This window comes from Leptonychotes weddellii, chromosome 4, assembly GCF_054177405.1.
Source record: "Leptonychotes weddellii isolate Sample4059 chromosome 4, ASM5417740v2, whole genome shotgun sequence".
Lineage (NCBI taxonomy): Eukaryota > Metazoa > Chordata > Mammalia > Carnivora > Phocidae > Leptonychotes > Leptonychotes weddellii.
The window spans coordinates 115,611,702-115,632,759 of record NC_138372.1 but is presented as its reverse complement, the minus strand read 5'-3'; the positions used below and the strand labels follow the sequence as shown (position 1 = coordinate 115,632,759).

The window sequence follows — 21,058 nt, the reverse complement described above, 5'->3', positions numbered from 1 at the left end:
CACTTAGCATTATACCCTCTAGGTTCATCCATATTGTTGCAAATGGCAAGATTTCATTCTTTTATGTCGAGTAATATTATATATAGAGATATAGATATGAATATCTATGTGTATATGGGTGAATGGATAAAGAAGATGTGAGAATATATACACATATATATATATATTATGCATCTATCAGTGGACACATAGACTGCTTCCATAATTTGGCTTCTGTAAATAAAGCTTCAGTAAACATAGGGGTGGATGTATATTTTTGAATTAGTGTTTTTGTTTTATTTTCTTTGGGTAAATATTCAGTAGTGGAATTACTAGATAATAGATAATTCTATTTTTAATTTTTTGAGGAACCTCCATACTGTTTTCCACAGTGGCCACACCAGTTTGCATTCCCACCAACAGTGTAAGAGGGTTCCCCTTTCTCTGCATCCTCACCAACACTTGTTTCCTATGTTTTTTATTTTAGCTATTCTGACAGGTGTGAGGTGATATCTCATTGTGGTTTTGATTTGCATTTCCCTGATGATGAGTGATGTTGAGCATCTTTTCATATGTTTGTTAGCCACCTGCATGTCTTCTTTGGAAAAATCTATTTAGGTCCTCTGCCCATTTTTAAATTTGTGTGTGTGTGTGTGTGTGTTGAATTGTATAAGTTCTTTATATATTTTGGATATTAACCCCTTATCAGATATGTCATTTGCAAATACCTTCTCTTATTTAGTAGGTTGCCTTTTTGTTTTGTTGATGGTTTCCCTCACGGTGCAGAAGCTCTTTATTTTAAAGTAGTCCCAATAGTTTATTTTTATGTTTATTTCCCTTGCCTGAGGAGATGTATCTAGAAACATGTTGCTACAAGCCAATGTCAGAGAGATTACTGCCTGTGCTCTCTTCTAGAATTTTTATGGTTTCAGGTCTCAGATTTAGGTCCTTAATCCATTTTGAGTTTATTTTTGTATGTGGTGTAAGAAAGTGGTCCAGTTTCATTCTTTTGCACGCAGCTGTCCAATTTTCTCAACACCATTTGCTGAAGAGACTGTCTTTTCTCCATTGTACATTCTTGCCTCCTTTGCTATAGAGTAATTGGTTATACAATCACGGGTTTCTTTCTGGGCTCTCTGTTCTGTTCCATTGATTTATGTGTCTATTCTTGTGCCAGTACCATAGTGTTTTAATTACTACAGCTTTGTAGTATAACTTGAAATCAGGAATTGTGATTCCTGATTCAGGGCCTTTTGTGATATCTTACAAATTTTAGGATTATTTGTTCTAGTTCTGTGAAAAGTGCTGTTGGTATTTTGATAAGGATTGCATTAACTCTGTAGATTGCTTTGAGTAGAATGGTCATTTTAACAATATTTGTTTCCTTAATTCATGAGCATGGAATATTTTTTCTATTTGTTTCTGTCATCTTCTACTTTTTTCATCAATGTTTTATAGTTTTTGGAATACAGATGTTTTACCTCCTTGGTTAAGTTCATTCCTAGGTATTTTATTATTTTTGGTGCAATTGTAAATGGGATTGTTTTCTTAATTTCTCTTTCTGCTACTTCATTATTAGTATTTAGAAATACAACAGGTTTGTGTATATTAACTTTGTATCCTGTGACTTTAATGAATTCATTTTTCAGTTATAGTAGTTTTTTGGTGGAGTCTTTAGGAATTTATATAGTATCACATCAACTGCAAAAGTGAACGTTTTACTCTTCTTTACCAATTTGGATGCCTTTTATTACTTTTTATTTTCTGATGACTGTAGTTAGGACTTCTAGTACTATGTTGAATAAAAGTGGTGAGAGTGAACATCTTTGTCTTGTTCCTGATCTTAAAGGAAAAGCTCTCAGTTTTTCACCATTGAGTATGATGTTAGCTATGGGTTTTCCATACATGGCCTTTATTATGTTGAGGTATGTTCCCTCTAAAACTAGTTTGTTGAGAGTTTTTTCATGAATGGATGTTGTACTTTGTCAAATGCTTTTTCTGCCTGTATTAAGGTGATCATATGTTTTTTATCCATTCTGTTATTAATGTGATGTATCACATTGATTGATTTGTAAATATTGAACCAACCTTGCATCCCAGGAACGATCCCCACTTGATGATGGTGAATGATTTTTTTAACGTATTGCTACATTTGGTTTGCTAATATTTTTTGAGGATTTTTGCTTCTATGTTCATCAAAGATACTGGCCTGGAATTGTCTTTTTTTGTAGTGTCTTCATCTGGTTTTGGTATCAGAATAGTGCTGGCCTCATGGAATGAATTTCAGAGATCTCCTTCCATTTCTACTTTTTGGGATAGCTTGAGAAGAAGAGGTATTAACTCTTCTTTAAATGTTTGGTAGAATTCACCTGTGAAGCCATCTGGCCCTGGGCTTTTGTTTGTTGGGAGTTTTTTAAATTACTGATTCAATTTCATCACTGGTAATTGGTCTGTTCAAATTTCCTTTTTTTTTTTTTTAAAGATTTTATTTATTTATTTGAGAGAGAGAATGAGATAGAGAGCACGAGAGTGGGGAGGGTCAGAGGGAGAAGCAGACTCCCCGCTGAGCAGGGAGCCCGACGCGGGACTCGATCCTGGGACTCCAGGATCATGACCTGAGCCGAAGGCAGTCGCCTAACCAACTGAGCCACCCAGGCGCCCTGTTCAAATTTTCTAGTTCTTCCTGATTCAGTTTTGGAAGGTTATGTTTCTAGGAATTTATCCATATCTTCTAGGCTGTCTAGTTTGTCTAATATAATTAGGCTGTCTAATATAATTTTTCATAATCTCTTATAAACATTTGTATTTCTGTGGTGTTGGTTATTTCTCCTTCATTTCTGATTTTATTTTTTTGAGTCCTCTCTCTCCCTTTTTTGTTAAGTCTGGTAAAAGTTTTATCAATTTTGTTTATCTTTTCAAAGAACTAGCTCCTGGTTTCATTTATGGTTCTATTGGGTTTTTCTAGTCTCTATTTTTGTTCTAATCTTTATTATTTCCGTTCTTCTACTGGCTTTGTTCTTCTCTTACTAGCTCTTTTAGTCTACCACCTTTTCATTGTCAATGCTTCAACTCAAGTGACACCTCCTCAAAGAAGCTTGCTTTCCTTGACTAGTAAACACAGCACCCACCCCTTTCCCCATATCCCTCTCTACCAAATTTTACCTGAAATATTTTTAGTACTTGTCAACAAGTAATATATACACATACAGGGTCAAGAAAGTGTTCGTTTTTTTTTCATTTTTATTTTAATCAAAATTATATGCATATAATTTTGAAAGTCAAACAATTCTATAAAAATTACTGTGGAGAGGAGAGTCTCCTACCTTTCATCTTTCTTTGCCTTTCCCAGATAAAACCACTTCTAACTTTTCAGTTGAATCTTGCTATATTGTTCCTTGTTGATTTTTTTTTTTTCATTTTTGGTGTTACTTATTGATTTGCCACTATGGAAGATGAATATTTGTTCCTCTTTCATCTCACTCCCACCCCAACACATACACACAAAAACTGTCAGTCTTGCCATCCTTCCAATATGGATATTTCCTGATTTGGGGCATTTGTATCACTCCATCTATATGCATGCTCTTTACAGCAGCTGCATATAGTATTCTATAAATTCTTTTAAAAATTTAATTTCATACCCTCCCCTGATTGTTTAACTCTTCTTTCCATATGTTCAGATGTATCAACTATTCTATCAATCTTTTCATCTTGAAAACTTTTCTGGTACTTTCTGACCTCCTCTGTTTGGATGGGCATGCCTGGTAGAGCTATCATCCTAGAAATTCTCTTTACTACCAACACTAGCAATTAGATTCTTCTCTTTCCTATTTGGTTGGCTTATTTAATAAGGGAGGTTTGCTCTCAAATTTCTATAGAACATATCTTCTGTTAGCTCCCTGATAAAAGATACTTTGTAAATAAACTTTTTAAACCTGGCATGTCTGCAAATATCCTCAACTTGATTTAAATATCTTCAATTTTTCTACTTGTTATAAAGTTTTTAAGATATAAAATTCTAAGTTGAGAGTTATTTTTCCTTAAGAAATTTAAAACCATTGTTCTATTACCTTCTAGAAATACAGGTTCCAATTAAGAAGTCTGAAGTTGTGTGATCTGTTTTGTCTGTGATATGATTTTTTCTCTTGGGATACTTGTGGTGGGGGGGGGGGCTACCCTTTTCCCAAGGGTTTTGAAATGTCCCAACAATGTCCATTGACCTTTTTTTTTTAAATCTATTTTGTTGGGTATTCATTGAGCTCTTTCAATCTGAAAACTAATGTCCTACAAAACATTTTAGAATTATTTATTTAAGTTTTACCCTTCATTTTCTCTGCTCTTCTTTTGGAACTCCAGTTATTTGGATGTTGGACCACCATATTTTCTTATATTTCTTCATTTTATTATTGTATTTTCTGTTCTTCTCTCATATTTTCCATGTCTTTTGCTCTATTCTCTGTAAAACTTCCTTAATTTTGTTTTTTCAAACCTTATGGAATTACACATTTCTGCTATTCTGCTTTTTATTTCTAAGGACTCTTTTTTGTTGTTAGATGTTTCTCTTTTAAGAAAAAAAATCATTATTGTTACTTTCCTATCTTGTTTACTATCTTATTTCTCTGTGGATATTAATGAGAGTTTTGTTTTTCTAACTTTTGCCTGACCCAGATCTGTTTCCTCAAATTGCTTTTCTCTGTTCATTTAGTTTCTACATTTCTTGCAAGAGGGTTTCCTCAGACACAGATAACCCTTGACTATTGGCTCATATGTACAAGTGGAGCACCTTAGAATTGACTGTTCTCTGGAGATTCATAGACCATGGTTTTTATGGTAGGGCAATTAGGCTGGGTCTTCTCTTTGCAAGACCTCCAGGTATAAGTATCTCAAGTCTTTCCTCTTGGGCTAATTAGAATTCTTAGTGAAGGCTCTTTTTATCTACTGCCTGGATAACCTAGATATAGCTGCCATTATTCTAGGAATCGGAATGGGGAAAGGTTTGGTGGAAGGAAACAGGGGCAGTTGTCCCAGAATTCAGTTTGTCCCAGCATTCAGGATTCTGTAAACAGAATCCACCTGTTTTTAGTATGGTGCCCCTTCCTGAACACATTCCGGGGCTTCTCCTTCAGTCCAAGTGTACTTGTTTGACTATGTGGAGTGGCATCTAAGAGTGATTCTAACTGCTTCTTACACTGATTTGTACCTCCTTTTTTTGGTATTTCTTTTTACTTCTACTTCCAAAAGTACTTGGTACCACCAGTTCCTAAGATGTCAAGGGGCTTTGTTGGTATAAATTGGATTGCTTTTCAGCTTTCCTCACTGCCAACTTTGGATTCAGCTTTCTCGGATCTGCTAAGCCAGCTACTAATGGTCTGTCTGTTTTTTTACTTCTAATTTTTTTTTACTATTTTCTTATTAACTGCCCTCTTCGTTCTTTGGGATTTATGCTTTAAAAAAATCCATCTACTGTTGCTTTAGTGGGGTTTGTAGAAAAAAGCAAAAATAAATGTATATGTCCAGTTGGCTAACTTTTAATTTATTTACATGCTTTTATGAACACATAAGTGGGAATTCTGTCTGCTCATTTACTGCTTCATCTCCTAGTGCCCACATACTAGATGCATGATAAATATTTTCTGAGTGAGTGACTAGCTGACAGACCCACTAACTAGCTTGGTTAGTTAAGTTTCTGAATAGCCTCAAAGCTGCAGAAATTAAAATGACAATGTTGTGGCTGTATCTACCATGGACTATTTCTGAAAGGTGATGATATCGGGTTTCTTTAAAGATATTTTCATTCTATTGTGTATCCCTTTAAATTTTTTAAATTTTCCTGCATTTTTCCTTTAAGAATTCAAAAGGGAAATATGAACCACTTTGGAGTAAAGAGTACTTTGGGAGGAATATGATAGGTAAAACTAAATATGTCATTGATAGTTTCTTTTTAAGTGAAACTTAACTTTTTACTTCATTTTCTTGATCCGCTGGAAAACAGACCATGTGGATACAGTGATTTCAGGTCTCTTCTAATTTTTAAATTTCCTTAGAATTTGGTTATTTCCTATTGTCAGGATGGCAAATGCCTGGCAGTTTCAATGACTCAGTTTGGTTCTATAAAGTGTTTTAAATATGTTTTGAACATGAGAATGAGATTAACTCTCCTATGATGATAATGTCCTAGCCAATTCTCTTTAGAGTTTCTAAAGGAGGACAAATACAACAATGTGTAAAGAAAATAAAAACATAGAAACAAAAGAAATTCAGGGAAATCATTTTTCTTTCATAAAGCAGGGCCTTGTTCTGTCAAGTAGCCAAGTGTGCACGCATTAATTAATTTAAATAACATTTACTGAGCACCTACCATGAGTATCAAGTTGTGCTAATATTAGAAACTCCACCATGTCCTGACTGGGCACTCATTTTATACTTGCTTAATTAAATTGATTTGAAATTCAGTTTTCTTTTTTTTTTTAAGATTTTATTTATTTATTTGAGAGAGAGTGAGATAGAACATGATTTGGGGGAGAGGCAGATGGAGAGGAAGAAGTAGACTCCTCACAGAACAGGGAGCCTGACTCGGGGCTTGAACCCAGGACCCTGGGATCATGACCTGAGCCGAAGGCAGACGCTTAACCGACTGAGCCACCCCGACGCCCCTGAAATTCAGTTTTCTATTGCTATTTTACTATCTATGAGAGCTTTACCCTTGCAGTAAACATTTTTTTTAAGATTTTATTTATTTATTTGAGAGAGAGAGGGAGTCTACGAGCTGGGGGGAGGGACAGAGGGAGAGAGAGAAACAGACTCCCCACTGAGCAGGGAGCCCAATGCAGGACTCGACCCCAGGACCCCAAGATCATGACCTGAGCCAAAGGCAGACGCTTAACTGACTGAGCTACCCAGGTGCCCCTACAGTAAACATTTTTATCCCCATGCCATTTTGGTTAGGTGTGTGACCTTCTTGCATCCATTTTATAGGTAACCTGTCTATAGATTATCAATTGAGAGTCAAGTATTGTGATAACAAAGGGCACAGAGAAAACCTATGCTAAATTTAGAATTAGAACTTGAACCTCTAGTGCATTTTTTTTTAGTCTAGTGATTATAGGTAAATTTTGGTAGCTCTCCGTATTTAAAGAAAAGGACAGCCTTTAAACTTTGAACAGTGATAGATACAAAATCCAAAAGTACAGAGAGATGTGGTATATGCTGCTTCAAGAATGTCTTAATGTGAAATATCTCCTTTAAAATATCTTTTTTTTTTTTAAATAGGCCATTCATTGGTTGGGAATAGACATGATTTCAGAAAATTGTAAATAGAGAGCTTAGTGATGTGGGTCTTCCTTTTAAATAGTCTTTGGTTTTTAGTCATGAATGAATGTATTTGTGGTGAGTTAGGTCTTTTATTTTTTTTTAATTTTTATATTTATCAAATGAAATGCCTCCCAGAAGAGACATATATACTAGTAAAGGTACTGTAAATTTAAAACATATAAAACCTGCGTATCGAAAAACATGATCTTTTTCCTTTAGCGTTTCTAAGTCATAGACACTCGTTCTTTTAAAAAAGCTGAGATCCTTGAACTAGTTTTCTGATTAGTGTCTTGAATAACTTCTCGTTTTTTGCTTTGCTTTTGTTCTGTCCCGTCCCTCCTTTACCTCCTCCTTACCCCTCTCATCCAGTCTCTGCTGGTGAGGAAGATCTGTCCTTTCAGGCAAGGGCAGGAAGGAAAGTGAACAGCTCTCCCAGGAGGCCAGAGCTAATGGGAGCTTTGCGGATCTTTCAGCAGGGCTTGTCAATGATAACTGTGCAGTAGAGGTCTCCCCTACTGGCTCTCTGACCTCTTGGTAAACTATTTGTTTTTCCTTGTATTGATTAAAAAAAATGAGCCACCAATCTATAACTCCCTATCAACCGGGGTGTTGTTTTTAAGAACCATACGCATTTAAAATATGCTAATTCAGAAAACCCCACATCCTTGACTTTGTTTTACTCTGCAATTCAGGTAAACCAGATCACTGATGATGTTAAAACAGAATCCTTGAAAGAAACAGTGGATGCTTCCAGACTTCTATTTTTTTTTTGAAAGAATACAAGCTACAATTTTTTAAACATCAGTATAATACTCCATATATTAAACCATCTGAAATAAGAATTCTCATTACTTATGAACATCTAAAGACTAGAAAACTTTCATCTTTATTTCCATTTTGGTCCTAAAAAGGTACTCTCTTTCAGTATTTGAACAAAGTGGAGCTATTGTTTTCCTTAGCATATAATGCAAAGTCTATTTTTTTCCTTACTCTACAGCATTCTAAAGTAAAATTCAAGGACCCAGGGCAACTTGATCGCCTGCAGGTATGAATCTGTACAGTAGAGAGAAACCTCCAGGTTGTATACCTATTGACATTGCTTAATAAAAACATCTAGAAAAATGGTGCTTCTGGTTGTGTTTCCAATAGCAATGTGATTGCAGCACACTGTGGATTAGGTTACCGATCCTTTGAATTCTGACCTTCTGTCTAAAACAGCTTTAGAGGTTACTCTTTTTTCCGATTTGGGAGACTGGAGGGGGAAAAAGTTAATGCTGCTTGAAGGAAGAAAAAAATTCTCTCGGTTATTAAGTTTGGTTTTTTATTTTGTCCCTTCTTGGTAATTCCTTTGTAATAATAATAGAGCTTCTTGATTCTCGATACTTAAACTATACCTCCAAATGCATAAGGACACTTGGAGTACGTTTTGAATGTAATTATTTCCTCATGAACAAATCAAGTGTTTATGATGTAATAGCTATTAAGATCAAAGCATATCACATTGGATAACTGAAATTAGGAATACAAAAGGGAAGAAATGGATAGAACTGTAAAACAAGTTGTCCATATAATTTGCTTGTGGTAGACTCAGACCCTTAGTGTCTCCTTTTTATTATAAAGAAAATTTGGGAATATTTATAATCCTTATTTTAGAAAGATAATTTACCTTTTTTTGATAAGTAGTGAGAAAAAAATCCCTGATTTGATCATTTCAGGTTTAAGGATTCATTACATTTTTTTCCCTATTGATCATTTAACATATTTTTATTTTTGAACCTGCACACTAACTTGTAATATATGTTTGTGAATAATCATATACTGTACAGTGATTGTGTCTATTCTATATTGAATATACCATTTTAATATATATCATTTCAACATGTCACACACCTTTCTGGATTCATTAACTTTATTAGGTGTCCTCTTGCTCCAAAAGGATGATACAGCCCAGGACATATTGATGTCCCTCCCAGTGCTCCATCTACTGTTTAGTGGTAACTTTGATGGTTTCAGAAAAACGAGGCAGATTCTAGAACAAATAATTAGAGGGGAGGGGCATATTTTTTAAAACACAGGATTTGTACAGATAAATTGTCACGTTATTTGTTAAAATAAATGAAGAATGTATATAAAACGCCTAGCACAGTGCCTGGCATGTAGTAAGCACTCAATAAATATTAATTTCCTTCCCTATTCCATGAGATAGTCATCATTTCTGAAGAATTTAAAAACTGTGAACTCAGCTGTCATGAAACCTGGAAAACACAAAACAAATTTCCAGATCCTCTTACAAGTGTTGGGAGGTGCTGACAAGATTGGTTTTGCCCATGGCTTTGAGAAAAAAAAAAAGTCTGAAGAGTAGACAAATCTGGGTTTTCTGGGTTATTTCGTGTCAACTGAAATCCATTTTAAAGTGTGAAAAAGCAAAAGAGCTTATTGCTGAGATTAAGCATGTGCTTCCAAGACAATTATTTACATTTTTGGCAGAAAGGAGAAAAAGTAACTCTGTTTGCCATTTTGGAAAATCAGTTGCTTTTAAAATGGAAAATCTGGTATGTCATATTTTTCTTAGATAAAGTACCTCTATCATCCCATTCCCGTTTCTTAAAAATCTATTGTTATCATTATTTGTTTCAATAAGTGCTCCTCAAAGTTTCTATTAGAATAATAATTTTGAAAAAAAAAACATCCAATAGGCAGTCATTACTACCTATGATAAGTTTCCCACCCTACATAAATAAATGTTATTATTCATATTATTAACCAGTATTAGAGGGCCAGGAAATAGATTATATTTCCAAATTGTGTTGGTATAAAGACTATAATATTTATTAAAATAATTTTCCATGGTCCAGTGAATAGCTAGTAATTGCCTCCTTAAATTTACTGTTAAAAGCTATTCATGTTGGAGTTTGAATGGAAAACATTTAGCCAAATACTGGTAGACATTCGGTTTGGCAGATTTAATATCATTCTTAAAATAAATAGAGGATGTTTTACTTGGTTGTGTTTCAGCAGAAGGCTACTGGGAGCAGGGCCCTCATTGTAGGTCTCGTGCCAGTGGGGAAAGAGGAGGTCATGAAAGTGACCGCTCCAAACGCCAGCAAGGATCTTAGCGTCAGCCATCCACTGTTCCAACGGTTCCATAAAAAAGCCAGGAATGTAGTGCCATGGCATGAACCACAAGAAAAGAGAGTCGTTTGGAAGCAGAGGGACCAGAAGTACAGTATTTTGGAATACTCTATTTGCCATTCCACTTTGAACAGCCCGAATCGCAAAATGTTGATTGTATTGATCAGATATTACTGATTTTACTGATGTGGAAGAAAGAATAACTAAGATTTTGCTTTTGAAGAGAGATCACTGGCCTTTAAATGCTAATTATGTTTTTGCAACTTACTATACCATTATTCTTGAGCAATAATCTGCTAAGAATGGTAGAAACAGAGGTAAGAGATGGTTGATATCGGACCAGGTAATAGCGTTCATCCTTAATTGTAAAATTATTAAAAGGTAGACACAAATAGAAGAAAAATAACTTCTGAGTACATATTTTATTGAGAACTTCACAATTGCTCACAATCTTTGTTATTGTTACTGGAAGGGATAAAGGGAAGGAACACTTGCCTTTAATCATTTGTTTTCTGTGTTCATTTCTTATATTTTATTTGATTAATCAACTGTTTACTCATGTAGTTTTTAAAAAGTTCAAAGTCACCTTTTCAATTGTTCTAATGAATTCCTTATATCTGCCCTAGTCTTTTTTTTTTAATTGCAGACATTTGTTTATTTTTGTAATCATGCCTTTATTTAAAATTGTGTTAGTTGGAAAGCACTAACAATTTGTCTCAAAATTGCAGATTTCTCTATATCCAGGCACACGTCTAGGGAATAGTTCGTTCTATAAGATAAAACCTGTTTGAAGATACAGTATATGAAAGATATTGTCTGTTTGAGGGTATTCAAACACTGTTACAGTTGCCTATTTCAAGTGTTTTCCTTTTCCAGATAAGATTATATATTTATTTTTTTGCTTTAGTGGGGAAAAGGCATATTAGAAATTTCTTTACTCCTATTCATATGTTTGTGTTGAAATTTCTTCAGGAAATATCAGAAGATAATGCTTTCTACATTACCTGTCTTTACTAATGGTAAATTTTGAGCAAATGTTTCTAATTGCTATTGTAATGTGTATGACTTTATTTAGGGGACACCTTCATCCTTAAAATATATGGATAAGTTATGTAATTGTGAAAATTTAGAAATAAGAAGTTAATAGTATACTACAAACTGGATCTTATTAGTAATGGCTTACATATTGGCTATTTATCAGAGAATGACTTATTTTTGGTGTAAGTTGCATGGTAATTACTGCATATTTGATAATCAGGAGGTAGTAACCAGACAAAATTTATGGATAAGCATGTGATTGTTTTTAATCCATCTAATTTTGCTTTAGGAAAGGGAAACCATTTAAAATTGGTACACATGCACAGGGATATTTCTTTTAGCCAATGACTAAGCTCTTTGTTACATAATTATGAAGCATGATCTGTGTCATATTAGTGGTCATATTACCTTCATCGTGCTTTTTATAATTTTCCTCGTAATTACTGCATCATTTCTTTAATGGTATCTTGTTTGGTTATATAAATAAAAATAATTGAATTTCAATATAAAAACTAATGTAGTATGATAAATTTGATTATAATACAGGCAAGTAATTTATATATAAAAGTCAGATATTTTACATGATATTCCTGCTGTTCTGACTTCATATGGCTTGTGTCTCCTGGGTTTGCAAATATAATCTCTCATGGATCAGAAAACTAATATTTTATCTTTTCATATCTAAAATAAGTTTTAAACTATGGGAAGCATGTGTACAATAGCTTAACACAGGGTTTCAAACAGGGTTGAACCAACCAGCACCTCAGATTTTTATTTTATGGACCTTAGAAATAAAGATGATAGCAAAAGCACTTGCTATGTGGGTGCCTGACGTCATAGATTAAATTAATGTAACATTACAGTTTATTTCACAGCACTAGAAACCTCCATTATATGCTGTATTTCATTTTCTGCATATATGCTTTAGTATATTGAATAACTGATACTTCTGGCTTGAGAAAGTGCTGTAGGTGGTAATGTAATTCTATTTGTGCAGCATAAATGAACAGATCCAATAGCAATCAACTGATTTTTGACCTAGCTTCCCAAATATGGCAGATGACTAGCCCATGACTACTTGCTGGTACCATACAAAATGAAATCCTAGGTGAGTTTGCAGTTTAAGTTGACTCTTAGATTTGACAAAGCATTCTTTTCTGAGGAATTTAGATTGGCATCCTTTCAGGGGGGAGAGGGGGAGAAAATCCACACTGAATTTTGTTCATTAGAAGCGTTTTGTTTTGGTTGCATGGGAATGGTGCTTTCATTTACAAATTAGCAAAGAAAAGGTAAGACTGTATCTGTTTTATTAGTTGATCATCTGGAAATGTATCATAAAATCATTTAAGAGTTTACTGTGATTTTAAAAATGTTCTTTGATACCAAAGCAAGAGCCTTAAAAAAAAAAAAGATGTGTTTTATTATTAATAAAACAACTGAATATGTAGAATAGTATTATCGGTAAAGGCAAAATAGTTTGAAAGAAAGTCCAATGGGTATAAAGATTTTACTTTAGAGTACAAGATTGGTTATGATAAGTGAGTAGTATCAAAATAAGCATTTGTATTTGAACTTTGGTATGGAGCTGACAAATTAAAATATAATAGGCACATCAGTGATGCCTTCTTTAAATATTTGAAATCAATATAATGGTTGTCATCGATCTAATAACCAAAGCCATTTATTTACCTAAAACATGATAGTAAGTAAGCATTTTAAACTAAAGCTGTAATTTAGTCCTAATGTGAATAGCTCGACTCTCTAGGTAAGTGTTATGGATTATCATGCATGGATTGTGAATTTAGTTAGAATTTTTTAAGAGAACAAAGTGTAAGGAAAGAATTCTAGATAAAATAAGTATTTTCCCAAAAATGATTTTAAGATAGTAACACTGAAATACTATCTGGTTCATATCCAAAAAAAAAAAGTTCCTGTAAAACTAGCCATCTAGAAATCATTGCAGAATCATCATTTGGGCTTTCATTGTTAAACCGATAATAGTTTACACGTTTGCTCGTTTTCTCCCTTTACCTACTTACTATATAAATGGCCATTCTCATTTTTAAAAAATTTTTCCCAGACCTGTTAGCTGGTACACTCGGGAAAAAAAAAAAAATTTTTTTTTTTTTAAAGTGTTGATTCCCCAAGTTTCAGGGCCTGAAAAAAGTTTTGGAAAAGTATAAAAGATAACGTGTAACTACTCCCAAAGCTCATAATTGGTAGCTGCTGTAGCAGGAGATGTGTGTTGACAGTGTCTCAGAGAACTTATTCTCACACAGCTGTTTATTCAGATAGCATGGGGCGCGTTCATTTACATAATAAATTTTTTTTGAGCAGCAAGGTTGAGCCAGACGGAGCAGTGCTCCTTTCAATTGTTGCATTTAAACCAATAAGGTTAGAACAAGAGAATAGCTGTGGTTTGCGTTGCAAAAACAAAAAAAGCCCCGAGGCTCCACGGGCAGACCTACAAGGCTGCGCAAACAAATCGAGGGATGAGATTCTGCTGTTTCTTTGTCTAGGGTTCTCAGATGCTATCTGCGGCTGCTGTTTGGTGGGGAAAGAGCGCGGGGCTCAAAGCGGTCACTAAACAGAACGGTGGGAGCTGATGGCTCCGAGTTTGGGGCGAGGTAGAAACTCTGCAGTGCCACTTCCGACTTTAAGCCTTCCTGTTGCCGTCCACTGTGGCGGTTTTCGTTCTGGGGAAAGCGTTTTCGCTCAGTCGCTCGGCAGCCCGAGCCTGCAGCAGCGGCCAGGCGGCTGTCCCCGCGGCCGGGCTTCCCCCTCCAGAGGCGCCCCGCTTCCAGCAGCGCCGGGCTCCACTGGGAGCGCCTAAAAGCCCTCACGCGTCCTTATCCAGGAGCAAAACTGCATAAGGAATGGAGGTCTGCTAAACCAGAAAATTCGAAGGAGCACATTAAACTGGTGGATGCAGCAGATGTAAGCGCTGTAAGTACAAGCTGACTGTTTGAAAAATTGTAGTGACTGACAACAGCTGTCCTGTGGGCAAAGCCCAAGATAACAGGAGCGCTTTTTAGTATTGTTTTGATTTGTTTTGGAATAAAAACATTAGGGCACGGGCACGATTCTGACACTTTGTACGTAGTGCGTGATTAGCCACAGGGTTCCATCATAAAAGTATAATTCTTAACCCCCAAATGATCTGCGCGATTAGCATCATTAAGAGATAATTACAAATTAATTGTTAACAATTACTGTTGTGATCGATATAAATGTAACACACGGCTATATTCTTGTAGGGAGATTACTTCATATCGCTCCTGAATTGCTGCACAAACCTCAAATATTATTGTGATACTGAATAAAGCGAGAAATAAGTATATGTAGCTCTCCATTGCAACACAGATAACTTTTCCTCCGCACCTTTGGTTGATATGAGAAAATGAGGAAGGAATTAAGATTTTGAAAGGACAACAGATAACAAAAATCAACTGATACCACTTTTTAAGGAAGGAAATCCTTTTGCTTCAGTAAACAAATTTCCCAAACGTTATATTAAACAGGCTCATCTTCAAAAGGTGAAATAATAAACATTTGCTAAATTAATATACTTTTTCCCTTATTGACACTTCATATGACTTGAATGGACCTTGAAATTTAAAACAAGATTCTTAAACTTTTGAACGACCATTTAAAGTATTTGTCATTCAAAATCAGTATATTGCTAATGACTCACGGGCTTATATTTCTTAGGAGGAATTTTTGAACACATTTAAGTAACTTTTGCAAGAATTCAATAAATTCAGACCTGTCATTGAATTTAGACAAGAGTTTTTATGTTGCATTTCTTACAATGACAAGGGGTACAAACAGTTTGGCAGTTAAGCCCAAAGTGTAGTTTTATAGGGTTGGGGTTGTTTTTTTTTATGTGTCTTTCGGAATAGGTTTTATTTTAGGCTTCTGTGAGTTTTTCTGCCCACCGTTTGGAGGTTTGAGGACATGCATACATGAATAGTCATGCTTTTTTTGCATTATCAAATATTTGATATTTGACTTTCTCGCTGCTTAAATTCTCCTAAGGCCCAGAGTGTTCAGTAAATGAGCAAACAGCCATGGGTTCTCAATCCTGAAAATTCTTCACGGTGACAGAGAAGCCTAATTGAGCCACTGTTCAGTTTTTGAGTGCCAAAAGGAAGTCAACTGCTATGTGAGCTTCGTAGACATGATAAATGATTTTCTCAAAAGAAAATTTTCATTTGAATGTGAAAATTCATATTAGAATACAATGGAAAGAGGAGAAACACTTGCAGGGAGAATAAAATCCCTTCTTCCATTTAATCAGATAGCAAAGGTATTTCATTCATTTTGAATGAATGCTAATTTTGAAAACAATCTTTTAAAACTATGGTGGCATCAAGTGTCATTTAAATGCTTGTTTTTGTTTTCACGGGGACTCGCTTTTGTCATTTTCTTCAAACGAGGAAGTTTGAAATACAGCATGTTACATTAAAATCAGTAATAGTATTGGAGCATTCATTTTATAGAGTCTTTGATAAAGCAGGAAATAAGTGTTAACATGTAAAAGACATCTACCTCTTCCTAGAAGTTCATTTTGATTTTAGGTTCAGGTTTTTATTACAGCATTGACACCATAGTTAGAAATATTGATTGAGAAAAATTTTAGCAAGAATATATTCTGATTAAAAAGCAGATTTATGCCTAAGACTCATTCTTATAAAATACATTCTGATTAGAAAATTGTCATTGTCTTTCAAATTTGGGAGTACTCAGGTTGATCTGTGGTTGGGCAAAACCAGCTTGCCTGCCAACTCTATTTATTTAGATAAGTTCAGTACTTTCACTTTGAAAATTTCTTTTTAGTTTGGGGGAAAAAAGTTTTAAATTATAGTCATTTTATAAAAATTGCTTCTAGCAAGCAAAAAAGCCTATGGAAAACCCATAATTTAGACAAGTACCTACATTTTATTTGCTCTGTGCTGCTGAGATTTAGAATCCCTTTCCATTTACAGTTTACTTTTCACAGAACATTATTAACTTTTTGGCTTCATACATGATCTTCTGTCAGATGCTTTTGATTTGTAATTTAGCAAAGTATAATAAACAGTGCAAAAGTCATGAATTTTGCTCTGCATCCTGAGCTCTGTGGTAGGGAAAATGTGATAAAATGTGTACCTTAAGTCTTGTTTGATGATCTCTCAAAGCAAGTTTGCCTTCTGGAAATAATTTCTGGGGTTGAAGAGCATGGTATTAACAGATTTAATGTGGCTATTCAATGGATTGGCGAAGTACTATGTGAGGTTTAACAAAATGAGAGAGACAAATTGAACATCAACAAAAGTTACATCTGTGAAGAATTATAAATTTAATTAGAAAAAAAGGCAAACTTAAAAGACCTCATTAACTAATCAAAAGTCAAAGTTACTAGTTTAGAATTCTTGAATTTAAATTCTACGAAGTTCTTTTTTTCTCTTTGTATTTTTGCAACTCTCAGTATGCTGCTGTGGGTACTCTAGCAAAGAGTTTTAAAAAGCATTAAAGTGAAGTGACTTCATTGTAATAGAAGATGACTATTTGTAATGTTATGGGAAATATTTTTGTACTCATAGGAACATTTGAATTAAAAATACCGGATTAGAAGAAGACAAGAAACGTATTAAGTTTATCAATGTGAAGCAGAAAATGTGAGTTTACTGAATGCCTAACAGCATTTTTCCGAAAACCATGAAATATTTTTTTTCTTTTTGAATAGGAATATGCCTAATTAGTGATTTTTGAAACCCCTTATGCTCTTAGACCTCTAAAGCCCAGAAACTTCCAGAGATATTGTCAAACATAAGAGAAAATCAACACCAATCAGAAATAGGTGTTCTTTTCAGATAAGTCATTATTAAGAGTATGTTTCCTTACTGGACTGTAATCTTGTACTACACATAAAAAACTAAAAGCATGTGAAGTGTAGCATTTTGTAAACTGTAACTAATTTTGCTCACATCTGTGTCTAATTGTTGTCTGCATTCGCATTCTTGAGAGTAGATTTATTTTTCCTGGACCACGATGTGGATTCAGCTGACCAGCCTAAGTGAGGATTAGTTGTTTTAAAGTTATTTTGATTAAAGAGTCATTTTTAAATACAGTAACACACAACACATGGTTTAAATAATCCTTGAGACACAAAAGAATATATCTGAAGTATACTTAATGAAATGAAGATCATGGATATGGACTTTCAAAAATTGTAGTATATGAAAGTACAGTAGAGATTGAGTCAGGCCAGCATTAAAAAAAAAAAATGCTGTTGTGCAAATGCATTTTTTTTAGTGAGAAAATGTGTTAGAATAATTCTTATTTTTAAGTTTGACCTAAGACCTTATATTGAAGTTCATTTTTAAGTTTGACTTTGAAATTTAATTAATGATAGTTTAAGCCACAAATATAAGTATAATCAAGCTTTCAAAGTACACAATGAAACTAAAATTATATTTCCAAGATTATACTATCTAGCCAGTGTTAAAATAGGAATGTATTTTAACGTTTAACAGAAAGTGTGTTTTACGTACTCTTTCCCATAATTGGGCCAAGAGAGTTCTTAAAACTAAGTTAGTTCTCACCTATAATTTATTCCAGGTGTATAAAAGCAGGGAGAAAAAAGGGTGGGGAGGAAGGAAATTTATCCTTGGGGTAGATTGCTGCAGTTTCTAAAGGAAAACATTTAATCTTGCGTGAGAACATTACTTTTAGCAAAAACTGCGGACGCCTGCTATCACAAAATGACATATCGGCAGGCATTAAAATTGCATTTTCACTTAATACTTAGGCGTCTCTTAATTATTTTTCGTCCTGCACATATTCTAGAAACACGTACCTAGAAATTTCACATAATCTTACACCAAGATATTCAGACTTTGACAATGCACTGTTCTTGCCAGAAAGGTAGAATTTCTTAATTTCATGAATCATAATTAAAAATAACAGGACTCAATAGCAGATATTCGGTTGGATTACTTTAATGCCATTTGAGATGCTTCAGTTCTCATCTTTGTTCTGTAGCCCTAATTGATGTCAGTTCAGGTTGAATGAAAATGCACATCAAAGATTTGGAATTCTGAGTCATTTTAAGCATTTTTCAGAATGCTCTTTCCTGGGAGGCGTTAGTCTGAGCTTGTCAACCAGCAGCCCACCCTCACCTGAGTTTATCACCTGCTGGTCGTTTGCACTGCCTCTGGAGGAAGGGCAGGGACTAGCAAAGCCTGCACGTTAACTTAGTTGATTCATCTGGAGACAAAAGGCACCAAAAATGCTGGCTAACTGGGACATTGAATTGATTATTAAGCTATCCATTCTCTCGGTTGGTTCAAAAGACAGAAAATTAAACGGAAAGCTAACTGCTTTTTCAGTTTCAGCAGGCAATAGCAAATAAGCATTCGCTGAATTTTAAATTCGCATGAATAAATGAGTACATCGCTCAATGATGTGATTTTTGGGTCTGAAAACTTGCCTTTACCATCTTTGGTCAGCCCCAGCATTGCCCGAAAGTTGCCCAGAAGCCGTTTCGGTAAATGTCAAATGGCATATAGTACATATAGGGAGAAAACCATCATGATAAGGATGAGAAACTGTCAGGAGTCAAAGGGGTGGGCGGGAACTCTATTTCAGCTGGAGATAGCAGAAGATGAAAGATCTTCTGAGGATGCTGGAGGATTAATTCTTGAACTGCTGTGAAACACACTCATTTTGCTAATAGCTATTTTTTTCCAAGCACCTTTTCCAAGCTGCCTGGGCAAGGCTGCTTTGCATGTTGATTGGGGGAGGGGTAATCCCGTTTGCAGCTGTCATAGGCCAGTGATGAATCACTATCCCGTCATTTGGCTGCCTTCCCCCCTGACAAGGGGAGGAGGAGGGTAGACCTGCAGGAGGAAACAACAGTGGAGACCTCAACTTAAAGACAATATGCCTTTCACTGCTGCAGTATCCTCCTTTTTCTCTTTTGGTTAAAAGAGAGCATTGTCGTTCTCAGCCATGTGCTCTGTATAATTAAGAGCTGACACTGAAGCAGAGTAACAACAGCTTCTAATTTCTTACCCCTGATCACAGGTGCAAACATCTCAAACCAGTTCAGATGTTGCTGTTTCCTCAAGTTGCAGGTAAGGATATTTGACATTTTTGGAGATTACCTTTCTGTGACCCATATCTATTTTTGTCTAGGATTTCTTAATTATTTCTATTAATAGCAACAGCCTCTGTTGGAAATTACTTAACAATTTGTGTGTGTGTGTGTGCGCGCACTTGTAGAAAATGTTAAGTATGTAGAAAGGGAATAGGAGCCCGGGTTTGAAAATGATTATGGGCTATAGTTTCTGGTGTTAGGTAAACTGAATGTGTAATGTGAATTAGGAGAGAAAAGTTGGATTGTAAGCCATTTCTAGTTTGGATTTAGATTTGGGGAAGTAAAAACTCACTTTAGAAGTTACATGGTTCCTATTAAGCTGTTTTAAAAACTATTTACAGTAAGTTTAAGCGCAACCTCTAAATTAAAATAACTAGCTTTTATTGATGGGGGGGCAGAAACAGTTTTCACTTCAGTGGCATATTAATACCCCCTCCTCTTTTTTTTTTTTTTTAAGAAAAACGCAGAAGTTTAAAATAAAGTGAATGGGCCATAGATTTTTTTTAAAAAAAATTGCAGAAGGGTATCTAGGTGTGTTTTGAGTCGCTTTAGATAAAGCCCCTCCTATTAATAGAATATTAAATATAAATGGCTAGTCCTGCAACTGTGACCATGAGGAGTGGCTTCTATACCATAATCTTCTAGAATAAGTAACTACTGAGTCTGAGAACTTCGGTGGGGGAGGACTTAACTGTTTTTATATGGTAAAAATGCAAAATTGCTGCATTGAAGTAGAATTGTTATTTCCCTGAATAAGTGACAGCTGAGGTATTCCAAGTGCTAATGCTCGCAGGGACTCACTGTATGTTGGCCTTATCCCTTTTCAATTGGGCACGCTGTATGTAATCCACAAAGCAAACAAGTGAGCCGACATCATAATGTTCTAATGCTGCATTTGTTTCAAGGGAAACAGAGGAACAATTAAGCAGTTTGCCAGAGTAAACACATGCATCAGGACTATCTCTTTCCCTGTCACTACACTATAGGCTTCAAGTGTTTTATTTGGTTTGGAGACCCATTAAATTACAATTGAGTGGTAAATTATAAGGGAGTACCTAGGGCTAATTTATTAGATGAAACAGATTCCATAGAAAAGTGATTTTTTTCCTATTATACCTGTTTACGTATTTCTTTTACAAAAATCATGCCTCTTTTTAATATAAAAAGAAAAGCGTGACTGCATTTTTTTTCTTTGAAAATTAAAATAGATGCAACTGTCTCATTGTGATTTGATGAGCTGTGTAAGAAAAAAAAAAGATTTTCAAAGTGCCATGTGAATGTTTGGTTGGATAGGTAAGGCAAACGACACCTTTGAGTACCACATGTTATGAAAGCATGACTGAAGTTAAAACTAAGATGAACTATTTGGAGTCTAAGAAAATAGATACAATGGGACTTTTGTGTGAATGTGTTTCAAAGGTGTCAAGTCGTTAGCACATTAAATAGTAGTGTTAT

The 21,058-nt window shown here is 34.9% G+C and overlaps 1 protein-coding gene and 1 long non-coding RNA gene across 7 annotated transcripts in view; both read left to right on the top strand.

Moving 5' to 3' along the window:
* Nucleotides 1-21,058, top strand: part of EYA1 (EYA transcriptional coactivator and phosphatase 1) — a 312,419-nt gene that overhangs the window by 136,484 nt on the left and 154,877 nt on the right. For 3 of the 6 annotated variants that reach the window (XM_081816115.1, XM_081816113.1, XM_081816114.1), the window contains exons 1-4: nucleotides 14,738-14,996; nucleotides 17,046-17,120; nucleotides 17,233-17,332; nucleotides 19,531-19,580. The gene's annotated coding sequence lies outside the window, so the exon portion shown is untranslated. Of the gene's footprint in view, nucleotides 1-14,737; nucleotides 14,997-17,018; nucleotides 17,121-17,232; nucleotides 17,333-19,530; nucleotides 19,581-21,058 lie in introns of those variants that run through there. The other 3 variants (XM_081816110.1, XM_081816112.1, XM_006743637.3) reach the window with 3 other exon arrangements.
* On the top strand, nucleotides 8,002-8,412 carry LOC145721135 (uncharacterized). Its single transcript, XR_014144597.1, has 2 exons — nucleotides 8,002-8,201; nucleotides 8,288-8,412. It is a non-coding gene; the product is annotated as an uncharacterized LOC145721135 (long non-coding RNA).